The sequence below is a fragment of the Corylus avellana genome, chromosome 8 (genome assembly GCF_965113065.1).
Source record: "Corylus avellana chromosome 8, dhCorAvel1.hap1.2, whole genome shotgun sequence".
Lineage (NCBI taxonomy): Eukaryota > Viridiplantae > Streptophyta > Magnoliopsida > Fagales > Betulaceae > Corylus > Corylus avellana.
In genome coordinates this window covers 11143917-11164108 of record NC_142497.1, presented here as the reverse complement: position 1 = coordinate 11164108, position 20192 = coordinate 11143917, and positions in this window count along the sequence as shown.

Here is a 20192-nt window from a genome sequence, read left to right as displayed (position 1 = left end):
GAGTCCATCTTTAAGAGGACCTTGGTGGAGCAGGGTCTGAGTTTGGCAGTCCTTAATCAAAAAATAGTTGGCATGAAATTCAAAGAAAACATTATTATCATAAGCAAATTTATTTACCAAAAGTAAATTTTTGTAGATACGAGGAACAAGAAGTATTTGTTTTAATAAGAAATTTCTACAGGAAGCTAAGATAGTGGCAGATCCAATATGAGATATAGACAAAGCTGACCCATTACCAACACGGATTTGGTCTGCACTGTGATACTCCTCAGATGACATGTTAAGATTGGTCATCTCATTGGTGAGGTGATTGTAGCTCCTGTATCCGGATACGAGTTGTCATCCATGGCCAAATTCGGAGAGGAGTAGAGAGCCTGGGAGTTAGATGTAGACACCCCCTAATAAGCTTGATCAAAATAGCAATAGCAACGTAGAGTTGTGTGGCCTTGCTTTCCACACACCTAGCAGTTGGGACGAGATTGGGAAGATGAGCCATGGAAAAAATTGGAATTTCGGCCACGATTGTTTGAAGAGTAGCCTCTTCCCCAGTTTATCGGTCCACGACCACCGAAGAAACTTCCGCTACCATAAGGTCCACGGCCACGGAGATCTTGAGATCTAGTAGAAAAATTTGCAGCTGGTGGAGTGATATTTGGAGTAGGATAGCGCTGCTCAAGACGTAGCTCATAGGCGAGAAGGCCAAAAAATCTCATCAATGGAGAGTGGGTCCAATCGAGTGGTCACAAATGTGACAAAAGGATCATACTTTGATCCTAAACCAGCAAGTAAAAAGGAGACTGTCTTAAAGTCATTGAGAGGTTGGCCTATAGTAGCCATGGTATCACTCATAGGTTTCATTCGCTGAAAATAATCAATAACATATTGGTTACCCTTCTTGGAGGTGGCAAGTTGATAATGAACTCATATCATCTAACCACAGGAGGTCGAGGTGAACATCTTCTATAAAGATGATCAGAGATCACATGACGTAACACACCCCACAGCAAGTGTGACCAATGATTCTAAGAAAGTGGAAATATTTCAAAAAAAAAAAAAATGCATATCTTGCCTTGGTTGTTTCATTTGTTAGGAATTCTTTCAAATTTTATGGAACTTATCTTGAGTTTAAACTGAAAGCTTCATGATTATATGGTAATTACACTTTACACATTTCAGAACATATGAGGTCTCAATTGTCCATTTATGAGTAATTTGATTTTGGATTTCCTTTTGACTGTTATGATGGTGTTTTTCTTTTTAAGTTTGCTCATGAATAAGAACCATGGTTTATGTTAAACTTCTTTCTTGTTAACAACATAGTGCACAATGTTTGTGGGTATCATTCCTGTTAAGCCCTCACGAGACTTCACTCGTCCACTAGGGATGCCTAGGGGTTTAAAAGGCTTGTTGCATATGCTAAATGCAATCGTATCTCCCACGAAAGAGGATTTATGTTTCTTGCTTTAATTTTATTTGTCGTTTTGTTTTGCTAGGGGACTAGCAAAATGTAAGTTTGGGGGTGTTTGATAAGTGCCAAATATTGCATATTTGGACCCCTTTATTTACATTAGTTAATCCTTTAGCTGTGTCGTTATTTAATATTTTATGTTAGTTTTGTGTTTTTAGTATTTTGTAGGTCATTGAAGAAAAACTACAGCTTTAAAGGAAAAAATGCAAAGTTTGGAAGAAAGAATACTTTGAGAAGACCTAGGTGATATGGTTGAGTCTAACCAAATCCAAAAAAAGGTTAAATCAGATTAAAGTTCAGATTGGATAAGATTTTGGATCGGATTCAAATTCAGATTCTGCACACGTCTTAGTATTTTGACCATAACTCGCCGGTCAAATATCGGATTGAAGTGATTCAAACGGCATTAGAAAGTTAGCTCAAAATAATACAATTTGTTGTGAAATAGGATTTTCGTAATTCAGACGGTTTCTATGCCAAATTCGCCCCACAATTAAAGGACACAAATCTGGACGAATCCTATTCCGAGAGACAATCCTTCGAATTATCTAGGTTTACTTGGGCTTCTAGGACTTCCCTAAGCCTATAAACAAACTTCTTTGCGTTCAAGAAAAGAGAAACAATCCCAGAGAGCAAAATTCTTTTGTTTAGTTTTTCTTTAGGTTTAGATTTTATTTTTATGTGGAGCTAAATTCCCAACTAAGGTTGGGGATGAAGCCTCACCGATGAAGAACAACATCACTTTTATGTAAGTTTTTATTATTCTGATTTTATTGGGTTTTATATTTCAATTGTTTTACTTCTAATCAATTGTATGGAGTGATTCTTGGATATCTCTTGTAATTCAAGGATAGGTGTAATGATTTGAGATAATTTCATATGATTGATTGCTTGGCTTTTAACTCATAAAAATTGGATATCCCTTGTGATTTGTTCTACGGATACATCTGGTGTTTCAATTGAATTTGGATTCCTTTTGTGATTTGGTCAATGAATGGATTCATGGGATGGTTTTGATTAATTCTTTGAAGCATAGTAAAACATATCTATGATTTAATTTGTGAGAACTTCGGATTAATATTGATGAACATAAAGTATGTTGTTATGATTTGGTGAGTGTGAATTCCCAAACCTTAGTACCTTTATCATTAGATTTACTTATTTTATTTAGTTTATGTTTATCCTTTAATTTTCAAAACTCAAAAATCAAAACCCTTTTGGAACTAGATTAGGATTTAATTAGTTTAGATATAAATTGCTCTTTCAAAAATACAATTCTCTGTGGGATCGACCTCGCACTTGCAATCCATTAAACTACAATTAATTCGTGCACTTGCGAGTTAAATAAATTTTCACAACATAACACACTCAAAATAAGTTGATCCCGCTGGTACCAAGTGATGATGGCAGGATTCATGATTGATGCAGGGGCATCAATGGCAGGGGCTAGGTTTGGAATTGTTTGTGGTGGAGCATGGTTGGTGCTGTCAATAAATCCATGAGCATCTTGACCATGCAGATACGCATTTATTTGCATTTTCCAGGAGATGAAATTGCTCTTGGAGAGCTTGACGTGGAGGGCTGGATTCATATTAGGAACTTGGAACGCAACAGCTGGTGCAATGGGTGCAAGGGGTGGATTCGGTGCAGTAGGTCGAATGGGATTCGGTGCAACAGGTTGAAGTGGAGCAACTTGTGGAATTGGTGCAATTTGAGCACTTGGTATTTCACCTCGGGAACAATAGGAATGGCCATGGATATGGGTGCAGCAGATATTAGGAAAAAGAAATTTAAATACGATGGGAGCAACAGATATCGGAAAACAAAATAAAAAAAAATAAAAAATAAAAAAATTCTAAACAACAGGAAGCAAAAAAAATCCCCTCTTCTTCTTCTTCTTCTTCTTCGGGAGAAGAGGGACTAGGCAGCACGTGGGTTGGGAGAAGGGATAAGATGAGCTTATGCTCTCCCATCTAACCATGGCCTTACATGTGGCATATGCAAGATTCCCCTATTAAATAAAACCCCCATCTTTTACAAATTGAAAGATTAACCCACTACATTTAATTCATTCTTTCTTAATTTCATATTTGACTCTTACCATTATTCTTCTTCTTTTACAAATTGCAAGATTATCCCACTACATTTAATTCATTTATTCATTCATTCTTCTTCTTCTTCTACTTGAGAAAGAAGGAAAGAAAGGAAAGGGAGAAGAGGGAATGGGTTGCACGTGGGTCGGGAGAAGGGAAGAGATAAGGCTATGCCCTCCCTTCCAACCATGGCCTTATATGCGGCATATGCAAGATTTTCCTATTAAATAAAACCCCCATCTTTTACAAATTGAAAGATTACCCCACTACATTTAATTCATTCTTTCTGAATTTCACATTTCACCCTTACCATTCTTCCTCTTCTTCTTCTTCTTCTTCTTCTTCTTCTACCATTCTTCTTCAAAAGAAAAGAAATGAGTGGAAGAAGAGGGAAAGGGCTGCATGTGGATTGGGAGAAGTGAAGAGATAAGGTTATGCTTTCCCATCCAACCATGGCCTTACATGTGGCATATGCAAGATTCTCCTATTAAATAAAACCCCCATCTTTTACAAATTGCAAGATTGCAACACTACATTTAATTCATTCTTTCTTAATTTCATATTTTACCCCTACCCCTCATTCACATCGGTTGGGAGAAAGGAAGAGATAAGGTTACACTCTCCCACCCAACCAAGGCCTTACATGTGGCATATGCAGGATTCTCCTAATAAATAAAACCCCTATCTTTTACAAATTGCAAGATTACCCCACTACATTTAATTCATTATTTCTTAATTTCATATTTCATCCCTATTTTTCTTCTTCTTCTTCTTCTTCTTCCTCTTCTTCTACCATTCTTCTTTAGAAGAAAAGAAAGGAAAGCGAGAAAAGGGAAAGGACTGCATTGGGAGAAGGGAAGAGATAAGGTTATGCTCTCCCATCCAACCATGTCCTTACATGTGTCATGTGCAAGATTCTCCGATTAAACAAAACCCCCCATCTTTTACAAATTGCAATATTACCCCACTGCATTTAATTCATTCTTTCTTAATTTTAAATTTCACCCTTACCATTCTTTTAATTCATTCTTTCTTAATGTCATGTTTCACCCCTACCATCCTTTTAAGAGAGCCCCTTCGGTCTGGGCCATCTATAAAAAGGGCTGTTTTACAGCCTCCACTCTCCATTTGACACATCACCATTTCAAGAAAATTGCAAAAATCTAAACTGAGAACAAAAACAGCAAATCAAAGTGAAAAATAAAAACACCAAAAACCCCTCACCCTTGCCGCCAGACCTAGCCTTAGGTTCGGCCAAACCCTTGCAGTGGGTCAGGCTAGACCCCCGACTTGGCGCCAGACCTAGCCTTAGGTTCGGCCAAACCCTTGCAGTGGGTCTTGCCAGACCCAAGTCATAGGTCTAGCTAGACCCTGGGTCTGGCCTAACCCATGGCGTTGGTCCGGCAAGACCCATGGGTCTGGCTAGACCCTGGGTCTGGCCTAACCCATATCGTGGGTCTGGATAGACCCATGCCATGGGTCTTGCCGGACCAACGATGCCGTGGGTCTGGCGTGACCCGCCTCAAAACCCGACTGAATCGATCGAGACCTGGATCACAACCTGATTCTAATGCCCCACGACCCGATTTTAATGCCTCAAAACTTGTTTCTAATGCCGCAAAACTCACTTTAGGGATCACAACCTGTGAACCCTTTAGGGATTTTATCACCCTAAAGGCCGGAAAAATTGACTCCGGCATCAGAGAAAGTGACTCACGACTAGACCCACGGGTCTGGCTGTGACCCGCCCCATGAGTCTGGAGTGACCAGCCCTTTTGAGCTCAAAATATAGTGTTGTAGGTGTATGATATTTTTGTGGATTTGTTTTGTGTTTGCTTAGGTGTCAATTTGTGAGTAGGGGCTGTAAAAGGTGCCTTTTGAAGATGCTCCGAATTGAAGGTTACCTCACTTCTTCTTCTTCTTATTGAGAAAGGAAAAGAAAGGAAAGATTACCCCACATCTTTCTTAATTCATTCTTTTTTAATTGCAAGATTACCCGACTTCAAAGGAAAAGGAGAAGAGGTAATGGACTGCACGTGGGTCGGGAGAAGGGAAGAGATAAGGTTATGCTCTCCCAATGGGCTGCATTGGGTCGGGAGAAGGGAGAAGAGAGAATGGGCTGCACGTGGGTTGGGAGAACGGAAGAGATAAGGTTATGCTCTCCCATTGGGCTGGACGTGCGTCGAGAGAAGGGAGGAGATAAGGTTATGCTCTCCCATCGGGCTGGACGTGGGTCGGGAGAAGGGAAGAGATAAGGTTATGCCCTCACATCCAACCATGGCCTTACATGTGCCATATACAAGATTCTCCTATTAAATAAAACCCCCATCTTTTACAAATTGCAAGATTACCCCACTACATTTAATTCATTCTTTCTTAATTTAAAATTTCACCCCTACCATTCTTCTTCATCTTCTTCTTCTTCTTCGTCTACCATTCTTCTTCAGAAGGGAAGAAAGGAAAGGGAGAAGAGGGAAAGGGCTGCACGTGGGTTGGGAGAAAGGAAGAGATAATGTTATGCTCTCGTATTCAACCAAGGCCTTACATGTGGTATATGGAAGATTCTCCTATTAAATAAAACCCCCATCTTTTACAAATTGCAAGATTACCCCACTAAATTTATATCATTCTTTCTTAATTTCATATTTCACCCTTACCTTTCTTCTTCTTCTACCATTCTTCTTCCTCTTCTACTATTCTTCTTCTTCTTCCTTTTCTTCTTCAGATGAAGAAGAAGAAGAAGAAGAAAAGAAAGGAAAGGGAGAAGAGAGAATGGGCTTCACGTCGGTTGGGAGAAGCGAAGAGTTAAAGTTACGCTCTCCCATCCAACCTTACATGTGGCATATGCAAGATTCTATTATTAAATAAAACACCCATCTTTTACAAATTGCATGATTACCCCACAACATTTAATTCATTCTTTCTTAATTTCATATTTTACCCCTACCACCCTGTCATGTCGGTTGGGAGAAGGGAAGTGATACGGTTAGGCTCTCCCATCCAACCCTGGCTATACATGTGGCACATGCAAGATTCTCCTATTAAATAAAACCCCCATCTTTTACAAATTGCAAGATTACCCCACTACATTTAATTCATTCTTTCTTAATTTCATATTTCACCCCTACCATTGTTTTAATTCATTCTTTCTTAATGTCATATTTCACCCCTACCATTCTTTTAAGAGAGCCCCTTTGGTCCGGACCATCTATAAAAGGGCTGTTTTTCAGCCTCCACTCTCCACTTGATACATCACCATTTCAAGAAACTTGCAAAAATCTAAAGTGAGAACAAAAACAGCAAATCAAAGTGAAAAGCAAAAAGACCAGAAACCTCTCACCCCTGCCACTAGACCTAGCCATTGGTTCGGCCAAACCCAGTCCGTGGGTCAAGTCAGACCCCTGACTTGGGTCTTGCTAGACCCACGTCATGGGTCTGGCTTAACCCATGGTGTGGGTCTGGATAGACCCATGCCGTGGTTCTTGCCAGACCAACGACGCCGTGGGTCTGGCGTGACTTGCCTCAAAACCCAACTGAATCGATTGAGACCCGGATCACAACCCGATTCTAATGCCCATAACCCGATTTTAATGTCTCAAAACTCGTTTCTAATGCCTCAAAACTCGTTTTTTGATTCAAAACTAAAATCTAGAGGTAGAAAGTGAACCCTTTAGGGTTTTTATCACCCTAAAGGCCGAAAAAATTGACTCCGACGCCAGAGAAAGTGACTCACGGCTAGACCCACAGGTTTGGCCATGACTTGCCCCACAGGTCTGGAGTGACCAGCCCTTTTGAGCTCAAAATATAGTGTGTGTAGGTGTATGATATTTTTGTGGATTTGTTTTGTGTTTGCTTAGGTGTCAATTTGTGAGTGGGGGCAGTAAAAGGTACCTTTTGAAGATGCTCCGAATTCAAGGTTACCCCACTTCTTCTTCTTCTTCTTGAGAAAGGAAAGATTACCCCACATCTTTCGTAATTCATTCTTTTTTCATTGCAAGATTACCTGACTTCAAAGGAAAGGGAGAAGAGGGAATGGGTTGCACATGGGTTGGGAGAAGGGAGAATAGAGAATGGGCTGCACGTGGGTCAGGAGTTGGGAAGAGATAAGGTTATGCTCTCCCATCGGGCTGGACGTGGGTCGAGAGAAGGGAAGAGATAAGGTTATACTCTTCCATTGAGCTGGACGTGGGTCGGGAGAAGGGAAGCGATAAGGTTATGCCATCCCATTCAAGAATGGCCATACATGTGCCATATGCAAGATTCTCCTTTTAACTAAAACCCCCATCTTTTACAAATCGCAAGATTACCCTACTACATTTAATTCATTCTTTCTTAGTTTCAAATTTCACCCCTACCATTCTTCTTCATCTTCTTCTTCTTCTTCTACTTCTTCTTCTTTGTCTACCATTCTTCTTCAAAAGGGAAGAAAGGAAAGGGAGAAGAGGGAAAGGGCTGCACGTGGGTTGGGAGAAAGGAAGAGATAAGGTTATGCTCTCGTATCCAACCAAGGCCTTACATGTGGTATATGCAAGATTCTCCTATTAAATAAAACAAGCATCTTTTGCAAATTGCAAGATTACCCCACTAAATTTATATCATTCTTTCTTAATTTCATATTTCACCCCTACATTTCTTCTTCTTCTTCTACCATTCTTCTACTATTCTTCTTCTTCTTCTGCTTCTTCAGACGAAGAAGCAGAAGAAAAGAAAGGAAAGGGAGAAGAGGGAATGGGCTACACGTCGGTTGGGAGAAGCGCAGTGTTAAAGTTACGCTCTCCCATCCAACCTTACATGTGGCATATGCAAGATTCTATTATTAAATAAAACCCCCATCTTTTACAAATTGCAAGATTACCCCACTACATTTAATTCATTCTTCTTAATTTCATATTTTACCCCTACCCCCCATTCATGTCGGTTGGGAGAAAGGAAGAGATAAGGTTACATTCTCCCACCCAACCATGGCCTTACATGTGGCATATGCAAGATTCTATTATTAAATAAAACCCCAATCTTTTACAAATTGCAAGATTGCCCCACTACAATTAATTCATTCTTTCTTAATTTCATATTTTACCCCTACCCCCCATTCATGTCGGTTGGAAGAAAGGAAGAGATAAGGTTACACTCTCCCACCCAACCATGGCCTTACATGTGGCATATGCAAGATTCTCCTATTAAATAAAACCCCCATCTTTTACAAATTGCAAGATTACCCCACTACATTTAATTCATTCTTTCTTAATTTCATATTTTTCCCCTACCCCGCATTCACGTCAGTTGGGAGAAAGGAAGAGATAAGGTTACACTCTCCCACCCAACCATGGCCTTACATGTGGCATATGCAAAATTCTCCTATTAAATAAAACCATCATCTTTTACAAATTGCAAGATTACCCAACTACATTTAATTCATTCTTTTTTAATTTCATATTTCACCCCTACCATTCTTTCAATTCATTCTTTCTTATGTCATATTTCACCCTTACCATTCTTTTAAGAGAGCCCCCTTGGTCCGAACCATATGTAAAAGAGCTGTTTTACACCCTCCACTCTCTTTTTGACACATCACCATTTCAAGAAAATTGCAAAAATCTAAAGTGAGAACAAAAACAGTAAATCAAAATGAAAATCAAAAAGACCAAAAACCCCTCACCCCTACCGCCAGACCTAGCCTTGGGTCCGGCCAAACCCAGGCCGTGGGTCAGGCCAGACTCTCGAGTTGGGTCTTGCCAGACCCACGTCATGGGTTTGGCCTAACCCATGGCGTGGGTCTGGATAGATCCATGTCGTGGGTCTTGCCAGACCAACAACGCCATTGGTCTGGCCTAACCCGCATCAAAACCCAACTGAATCGATCAAGACCCGGTTCACAACCCGATTCTAATGCCCCACAATCCGATTTTAATGCCTCAAAGCTCATTTCTAATGTCCCAAAACTTATTTTTTTTATTTAAAACTAAAATCTAGAGGTAGAAAGTGAACCCTTTAGGGATTTTATCACCCTAAAGGCTACAAAAATTGACTCCAGGGCCAGAGGAAGTGACTCCCGGCTTGACCCATGGGCCTGGCTGTGACCCGCCCCACGGGTCTGGAGTGACCAGCCCTGTTGAGCTCAAAATATAGTGTGTGTAGGTGTATGATATTTTTGTGGATTTGTTTTGTGTTTGCTTAGGTGTCAATTTGTGAGTGGGGGCTATAGAAGGTGCCTTTTGAAGATGCTCCGAATTCAAGGTTACCCCACTTCTTCTTCTTCTTCTTGAGAAAGGAGAAAAGAAAGGAAAGATTACCCCACATCTTTCTTAATTCATTCTTTTTTAATTGCAAGATTACCCTACTTCAAAGGAAAGGGAGAAGAGGGAATGGGCTGCAGAGAGCTATATGCATCGTCCATGATTCATCAGAGTTCATATCTTTGCAATGGAATATAAATAACATAAGACATAACATAACATAACACATTAGAGTACCATACTCAATCACAACCGGAGTTTTCTCCCCGTTTTCGTTATGCATGGGCCAGCTCTACGGTAGTGAGACCATACTCAATTACCACCAGAGTTGAACCCCGTTTCCGTTTCATTGCTCATGTTATGTTCATGCTTATGTCAATGAATCCTTGAACTCATGTGATATCATAAAGCAAGCGAAGACAAAGACTTACGTGGCATCTTGCTACGAAGCCACTCAACTAACTAGTTATGTAAATTGTAATTAAGTTGATTTAGTTACACCTAAAAGCAGAAAAGAGAGACATGAGGCCCTGTTAGCACAAAATCCAAAGAAAATGTTACACTGCCCAAATAAAGTTAAACAAAAATTAACTAACAATATTTATAAAATCAAGTATAACTAACAAAATAAATAAACAATTCAACAAATTTTAATTATTCTTTAACCTATATAAATGTAGCTTGTAATTTATTTTTCACACTTAGCGTTAGTTTACTCATTAGAATTAATGAATCATTGTTATTTTTCATAATGTTCACTAACTATAATTATATATTTCATACAATTAAAGTATGTAACAAAACATATACATTCATGAACAACTAATTTTAAAAAGTAATCTATAAATAAATCAGTATAAAACTTTAAAGAAAAAAAAAAAAAAAAACTAGTTGGCAGAATTTTTAAGCAAATTTATAATAGATAATTACAATTTGACAATTTTTTTAGGGCTAAAAATTGCATTGAATTTATCACTATTTCGCAAGTATAGCTTAATATATATATGCTAAGTAACTAGGGCTGGGAATTGTTTTCATATAATGATGATTGATATTTGCAAATGTGGATTTGGCTTAGTCCACATTACATTCACAAATGTTAAAAAATAAATAAAAAATAGAGATGAGGCAGATGACAACTAATAACGCAAATGTGAAACTAGCTTTTATCAGCCATCAGCTCTCACAATACGGGCATTTTGTCATTAAAGAAATAATAGAAACAAGCAATTCGGGTTTAAATCAACAATTCAAAATATAGTTTACGCTTTTAAGAAGTGAAAGCCACTTTACATAAGTTAACGAGGCTTTTCTAGTAAAACAGAAAATGTTTTCAGTTGATTATTATTTTTTATCGCATTAAATCCTAAAAGAATATTAAAACTATCTTTCCGCACTCATTTTATGTCGAAACAAACAGAGCCTAAATATGTCATATAACGACTGATAAGGGCTAAAATTTATGTGTGTTAATCCTTTAATTATGTTATTTTATGATGTTTTACTTTATTTTTGTATTTTTGTCTACCTTTAGGTGTTTGAAGGAAGGATCCAGCTTACATGCTATAATTAAATGATATAGTTTAATTATATCATGATCGTTGATTAAACTATATGCTTACATGATATAGTTTAATCAACGATCAAGATTGAATTTCTCAAAATCTCTTTTCATTTTCTCTCTCCTATTAAAAGCTTCTAAAAATAAATCAACTTTAAGATTCAATCATAACCGTTGATTAAACTATAGCATACATGCTGTAATTTTAATAATAGCATATAAGTCAGATCCTTCCTTCAAACACCTAATAAATAAATAAAAAATTATTAATTATATAAACATTTTAAAACAAGAAATTATACGTATGTCCCTAAGAGGTAATTCAATCGGCTGAGACCACGCTTAATAAAACGGATGTCACTAGTTCGAATCTTCCCTCCTTATGTCCGGACATGCCGAACATGCCAAAAAAAGAAGTTGTACGTATAAATTAACATCCATGGCATTAGCTGTTGTCTGTTGACCTCTCGTATCTTTTTATGTGGAGAAGATTAATTCCCATGTTGGCCGCCATCGACAACAGGTACTTGTCCACAGGCTAGAAAGCAGTATGCGTTTTGCTTGGTACGTATACTACAACGCAACAGTGACACTTAAAAGGTTGACTACTTTGCTTTTTTTTTTTTTTTTTCCGTCAACGTTATATTCGTTTTACAAATTAAAACCATTTGAACATGAAATGCAAAGGAAAAGTAATGGTCCTGTCCATAATTTCTACGAAACAAAGATTATTATATATGTTTTACTAGTGCGAACATCAATGTATACCAATAGTTGTCAACAAGAGTCAAATTACTTTATTTCCACCCTGATGATCACTTTCACGTTTGTGAAGTCTACTCGGGATTTTGGTGAGGTAACATTCACAATAGGCTATTCAAATAAAAATTAAATTCGAAGAGAAAAATTTATTTTATTAAATTTAAAAAATTACATTTAAAATGAGTCAAACATCAAGTCTTTTATACATTTTTCTACTGTAGTCAAACATTATTATTTTATTAGTTTTAAACTAATTAATCAAGAGAGAAGAGGGTAAAAATTATATTACTTTAGCCTTTTGGCTCTTGAAATGTAGAGAACATCTATGAAGAGCATCTTCAACAAGAATTTTCATTTTACTATTCAAAATACAACTTTTTTAATTTTAGCTATTAGTTTTTTCACTATACACTCCAATAAGAACATCTATTTTAACTATCTACTCTAATTAAATATTATTTTCAGTATTATTTTATTAATTTTATTATTATTTCCTTGTCTTTCCTGTAAAAAGAGATAAAGAGAGAAGGAGAGAGAAAATAATAAAAAAATATAAAGAAAGAGAAAATATAATAAAATATTACTTACAAGTTGTTATATTAATTTGTAAATATAAAAGTTCACTGTAGCAGTAGTAGGAAAACCTTCTATTTTACAATATCTATTAGAGCAAGAAAAGTTAACAAAATAGCTAAATTTAACTATAAAGCTAGTTTAGAAACACTACTGGAAATGCCCCAACAAGAGTTAAATATATATAAAGTAGATAATGAAGCTTGTTAAATTGGTGTTTTCATGAGTTTTAGATGTTTAGATGATAAAAAAAAAAAAAAAAACCTATTGTAAATGCTCTGATGGGATTCTTACGTTGTCTAACCTTTTTGTCTTCTGGTCTTTGTACTGTTTATAATTTCCTCTGTTCTTACGTCAATTACTTGACTCTGATTAGTTTGGGATAGTTATACATATAAGGTGATGTAATGTTATGATTTTATCAAATGAATTAACCAAGAGTTATATTTTTACAATTACTTGTTTGAGTGGATTTCTCTTTTTAAGATGTGGTTCCTCTTTTTTTTGGGTAGATTTTGTTTAACGTGAAATTTATTATTACTTTTATTGTTTTGTTCTTCTTTGGTTTTGTATTTAGAATGTTCAAATTTTATATTAGTCGAAGAATGTAATAATATAGAGTACTATTATGTACTCAACTCTCATTTCACTCAAATTTTATTGGGCTGACGTGACAGTTGGATCACCCTTTATTAAAAAAGGAAAAATAAAATTCAATGGCTAATATGCCTTCCACATCAACCCAATAAAATAAGAGTTGAGTATTTAGAATTAATTTTTTTTTTTTTTTTTTCCGAACAAATTTCATACTTTTATTGATAAAATCAATTATCAAACAGGAGCAACTTGTTCCCTGATTAAAATTAGGATTTCTTCTAGCTAGCCAAACTATATCTATTATATGCTTTAATTTACTTCTTCTCTAGCTAAGCCTTGAGTAGCTGAATTTGCCTTCCTTTTCACATGATCAATTCTTCAAGATGCATACCCCCTCTTTGATTTTGACGACAATATGTCCAATTTTGCTCCAATTGTCACCCTTTGCTCTAACCACAATGACAATCTGCCTGGCACAATCTTCCAAAATTTTATCATAAAATATTTTATGTCGAAACAAACAGAGCCTAAATATGTCATATAACGACTGATAAGGGCTAAAATTTATGTGTGTCAATCTTTTAGTTGTGTTATTTTATGATATTTTACTTCATTTTCGTGTTTTTGTCTATTTTTAGGTGTTTGAAGAAAGGATCCAGCTTACATACTCGTTGTAGTTTAATCAACGGTCAAGATTAAATCTTAAAGTTGACTTACTTTTAGAAGCTTTTAATAGGAGAGAAAAAATGACAAGAGATTTTGAGAAATTCAATATTGATCGTTGATTAAACTACATCATACATACTGTAATTTTAATAACAACATGTAAGCTGAATCCTTCTTTCAAACACAAAATAGACAAAAACACGAAAATGAAATAAAACATCATAAAATAACACAACTAAAGGATTAACACACATAAATTTTAGCCCTTATTAGTTGTTATATGACATATTTAGGCTCTGTTTATTTCGACATAAAATGAGTGCTGAAAAATAATTTTGATATTTTTTTAGAGTTTTAGTGCGACGAAAAATAATAATCAGCTGAAAACATTTTCTGTTTGATTGGAAAAGCCTCATTAACTTATGTAAAGTGGCTTTCATTTCTTAAAAGCGTAAACTATATTTTGAATTGTTGATTTAAACCGGAATTGCTTGTTTCTACTATTTTTTTAATGACAAAATGCTCGTATTGTGAGAGCGGATGGCTTGATCATTGATGCCATAAAAAGAGTAAACTAGCCAGAAGTAGCCTAGCTTTATAGCCCCATCGGCCGTCAGGTTTTTATAAATAAAAAATAAAAAATAAAATAAAAGCTAGTTTCACACTTGCGTTATTAGTTGTCATCTGCCTCATCTCTATTTTATTTTATTTTATTTTTTTAACATTTGTGAATGTAATGTGGACTAAGCCAAATCCACATTTGTATATATCAATCGTCATTATATGAAAACAATTCCCAGTCCTAATTACTTAGTATATATTAAGCTATACTTGCGAAATAGTGATAAATTCAATGCAATTTTTGGCCCTATAAAAATTGTCAAATTGTAATTATCTATTAAATTTGCTTAAAAATTCTGCCGACTAGTTTTTTTTTTTTTTCTTTAGAGTTGGAGGGTGCCTAAAATAAAACAAAATGCCATTCTTTTTTTTTTTTTTTTTTTTTTACAATTTCTCTTTTTCTTGAAAATTTTAAGATATGTAATTAAAATTTTACAATGATTTATTTATAAATTTACTATTTAATAATAAAATCATGTGTAGATTTTAATAGATAGATTACTTTTTAAAATTAGTTCATGAATATATATTTTTTGTTACATACTTTAATTGTATGAAATATATAATTATAGTTAATGAAAATTATGAAAAATAACATTGATTCATTAATTCTAATGGGTAAATTAACGCTAAGTGTGAAATATAAATTACAAGTTACATTTATATAATTTAAAGAATAATTAAAAATATGTTGAATTGTTTATTTATTTTGTTAGTTATACTTTGTTTTATAAATATTGTTAGTTAATTTTTATTTAACTTTATTTAGGCAGTGTAGCATTTTCTTTGGATTTTGTGCTAACAAGGCCTCATATCTCTCTTTTCTGCTTTTAAGTGTAACTAAGACCATGTTTGGAATTACATTTGAGAAATAAAGCTTTTAAGTTAAAAAAAAAAAAAATTGGGCAAAAGTTTCATTTTTAAACTTTTGCCAAAAGTGCATTTTGTCAATTTTTAAGTTTTTTGGACCCCTAAAAGCGCTTTTAATTTTTTTACTAAACAAATATATATATATATATATATATATATATATATATATATATATATATATATATATTTTTTTTTTTCAAATGAGCTTTTTTAGAGTTAAAAGTACTTTTAGGCCACTCAAACGTAATCCCAAACATGCTTTAAATCAACTTAATTACAATTTACTTAACTCGCTAGTTGAGTGACTTCGTAGCAAGATGCCACATATATAAGTCTTTGTCTTTGCTTTCTTTCTGTTTCTAGGAAATGTTTGTTTAGAAAAGAGCGTGGATACCCTTTAATTCTCGCAGCTTGAATAATTTTACTATACGACTTATCAAACTTGTTTTCAGAGAGAAAGACGGAAAGGTTCATAAAGAAAGAGAGATAGAAAGCCTATAAATTTAGTTACTTATAATTTTTTTAATTAATTTTTTAACAATTTTTAAATTTTGCCTATTGGCCACTAATGTTAATTACCAATCAACTCGTCATGTTGGCTTGCCACCATGTACTGAAAGGTGGACTGTTAATTGAAGAGCAATGCTTTAATGCTTTAATTCCCTTAACACATGATTTTCTAGTTTGCTATAGATTTGTCATTTTTACATGTCGATAGCTAATTAACTTAGTATTTGAAAGAAAAGTTATTTTTAAAGATGATCTTACAGCGTATAACTTGCGCACACATAAAAAGAACTTATATAAATATTTACTTAGGTTCGAATTCCCTAAAAGAAATCGTGATTCCACTTCTACCTCCAAACACGTGGCCTGAGAGAGCTTCCTTTGTTTAAAACTATATCTTGCCAAAAGCCCCCGCCTTCAAAAACCAGCCATTTGACCCCATGATCTGCCTGAGATATTGGAGCTCTCGTCATGTTTTTTTTTTTTTGACATGTTCATATAAAGAGAGGGAAATGAATGAGAAAAATTCTAACTAGTGACTTACACTTTGTAAGGCATAGTCCCCAACTAATTAAACTACTCATTTGAAATCTCCTAATGTTTCTGTTGTAAACCTTTAACAAAAGGAAAAAGGCACTCTCTCAAATTACGCATAAAAGCAATTTGTTGTTTCTTTTTAAGATAAGAATAACATTCAAAGGCAAACTTTTCAATAAAATTTTCAATTAACTTTTCAATAAACTTTATTTAGCCTCTTTATAGCGTAAACTTTTTGTTTTTGTTTTTGTTGTAAGACCATCTACCGTACACGTCTGAATCTTAACCATTTTGCATGTGTACCAAAAGAGTTGCGTTTGGCAACTCTAGGAGATAATCTATTTTGGTAAAACTAATTTTTTATGAACGAATTTTTTTTAAGGGAAAATAATATTACTTATCCATGGAAACTAGAATTAAATACTATTGATCCTTATCAGGGCTGGTGAGGGAGAAACGGAAAACAAAGAGAACGAGAGAGAGAAGAGGCATGCATGCAAAATACCAAGATCGACGGTGGATCACTACGCTAAGTTTGGTGGATCTGACGAATCAACCCATCATAATAAATTATCTTTTTAAATTATCCGAATTAATATATTATTTGTTCAATTTTTTTGTATACATCTTTTATAATCTTATTGCTATTATTAGTTTAGAATTAAAATTAAATCAATACAAATAAAAGAGATTATTAAGATGTATCCATAAAAAAATATGAAAATAATATTATTGTTACTCTTTTTCCATAGAATGTGAGATCCGGGCCTACTACAAGAAATTTGGTCATTAGGGACTAAATATTTAACAACGACTTTTGTGAGTTGTCCTAATGTCAAAAAAAAAAAAAAAAATTCATATCAATGATGAAATTTTGTCGTCGCTAATAACCTGGCATGAATTTTGTTTCATGCGCAAGGTGATACATGTCTCTAATGCCACATATTGAAGCCAAATCAGCAAACCAAATGACATGGCCAGGTACCTATGCTTTTGGTGCCATGTATGGTAACTCCAATTAACAAAAAAAAAAAAATAAGAATGGAGAATTGGGGAAGGCTGACCACTATATTTTAGCCATAGGGGGTGGTCGGCCACCCCCATTTTAGCTAGGGGTGGCTTTAGCCACTCTTTATGGCCAGCCAGAGGCCACCCTCATGGGCCATAGGGGTAGTAAAATGAAAAAAAAAAAAATATATATATATATATATATATATATATATATATATATATATATATATATAGGCCTTTGGGGGTGGTTCGGCTACCCCTTGCTGGCCATTGGGGGTAGCTCTAACCACCCGTTTAGCTAAAATGGGGGGGGCCGGCCTCCCCTTATGGCCAAAATGGCCACCCCCAATTCTCTAGAATAATAATAATAATAATAATTAAATTTTTCGAAGGATGTTCAGGAATCCAATGAAAGTTTGGGGGAAAATAGGAGACGGCAATATCTCCGGGGGTAAGGGAAGAGGAAACCCGATTTAACTCAACAAAAAATAAATTTTGGGAGTAGGGGAGGGTCATGTATTTTGACGACGTCCGGTCGTACTTGACAGAAGGTTTCTGGGAAGGATCCGCAAAGGGATCATAGGGGGCAGCAAGGGTGCTGGAGTAAGAAACCTGGGAACCAGGATTAAAAGGAGTAAATCTGTTGGTTAGGGCAACAGATGAAAATGGCAATGGGGAAGCAGTAGGAACAATGGAAGACTCTGACTTGATGGTCAGAGCCTTGGAAGTGACTTTCTCTTTATCTTTTTTGCTTGCCATGGTGGCACTGAGTTGCAGTCAAGGATTTGACTGCAACTTGGACAGAACCAATATGCAAAAATCTGAATTTTTTAGCAAGAGCATTATTAACAAAATGCTTGCTGAACAAGGTAATAGTCTGATTATTACCCGTGACCGGAAAGGTCTGTTCAACAGTTTTGACAGAATATTGAATCTTAAAAGAAGATTGAAACCAAGTAGTGTTGTAGACATCCCTAGCGTCCAGCTTGGGAATGTTCCACTTACTGAAATTTATTATTATTATTATTAAGTTTTTAAGTTTTTAAATTGAAGTTACCATTTTTTTTTTTTTGGCAGCATACTTGGCACCAAAAGCATAAGTTCTAGGCCATGTCATTTGGCCTGCTAATTTGGCTTCAATATGTGGCATTAGAGACATGTCTCACCATTTTACGAGTGTTAATGTAAAAAGCCGTTAAATATTTGGGCAAAACCCGGATGAAAGTACCAAGTGAATTTTTTCAATAATTACAAGTACCAGTTACGACACCTTTTGAAACTAATAGATCTATTTGATTTTGGCCTTAACGACTGGTACCAAAGAAGAAAGATTTCAAAAGATGTTGTATGTATGTTGAAGTCTTGACACGCGTGCAGGAAACACCGTGCGATTACCTTGACGCTCAAGCAACCCAATGACTACGATATAATAAAGTGGAAAGTGATAAATAACCACTAATGTGAAAGCAAGCAGTTTCATACTTTCAGGGAGAACAGAAAGGAAAACAAAGAAGCTAGCTAAAATCCCAACCGGCCTGATCTCAAAAAACAGGAATGAGATTAGAAACGTAAAAGAAAGATGCGAATGCAGCCCCGAGAAAACCCCTGGCGCGGCGCATACTGGTGATGGATGCTACCATCGGGAGTTCGAAAACCCCTTTCAAACATCTAAACAGGCTTCCTAAAAACCATGGAGATTTAGATGAGAAGTAATTGTGGAAAAAAAATTTCCAAGAGGGAACCAGAAAAAAAAAAAAAAAAAAAGAAAAAAAGATCCACTCCACAGACAAAGAGTCTGAAGACCAAACAGATTGGGATAAAAACTAAGCTACAAAGCCAAAGAAAATTACAGGAAGTTACACAAAGTAACAGAAAAGAACTCAAAACACAGCAACAGCAACGGAGGGAGGCCCCGGCAGCCACTGCACGGCGCGTGGGACCCACACGACGGCGCGTTAGGTCGACACGCAGGAGCGTGTCGACCACGCCCCGGCGCGTGGAGGTCGAAATGAGCCGCAGAGGAGTACGCCGGAGAGCTGGAACGCCGGTGAAGATGGAGGATTGGCGGGTGTCTGGCTAGGGCTGATGGAGAGAAGTAGATCGGACTTTGAAAAAGCCACTCTTCAAGCCTACACAGATTTGGCCGGTGGAGCGATGGAGAAGACATTCCAGAGGGGAGGCAATCCATTGCTGCTGCAGTTTTTTGAGGGTCAGGGGTAAATCGTCAAAGACGAAAAGTAGATCTAAAAAAAAGTCTAAAAGTAAAAGAGTTATCTCAGGAAGAGAGAACTCAGAAGAAAGAGACGGTGGATGTTGCAAAAGGGGTGAGGAGGAAGGCAACCAGGAGGTTTTCCCTCCTCGTCAAGCTTTGCCGAAAATGGAGGCTTCAGGAGAGAGAAGAGAGCGTTTAGATTTTTTCTTAGTCCTTACTTAAGATGAAATGATTCGATTGTAACTACTACAACTGAAACTACATTTTTTTGTGCGATTTCTTGAGGACCCCACAATTTTATACGTGTTAATATATCAACCGCGTAAATTAAAAGCACACGCGTGATCATTAAATCCAACAATAGCACCGTTTTGATCGATTTCTGTAGCACACGTACGATATATATGGTCCAATGCAACGGGAATCCATTTCTTACACAAAAAAAATGTATTTAACACGTGTAAAATTGTGGGTTCCTCAA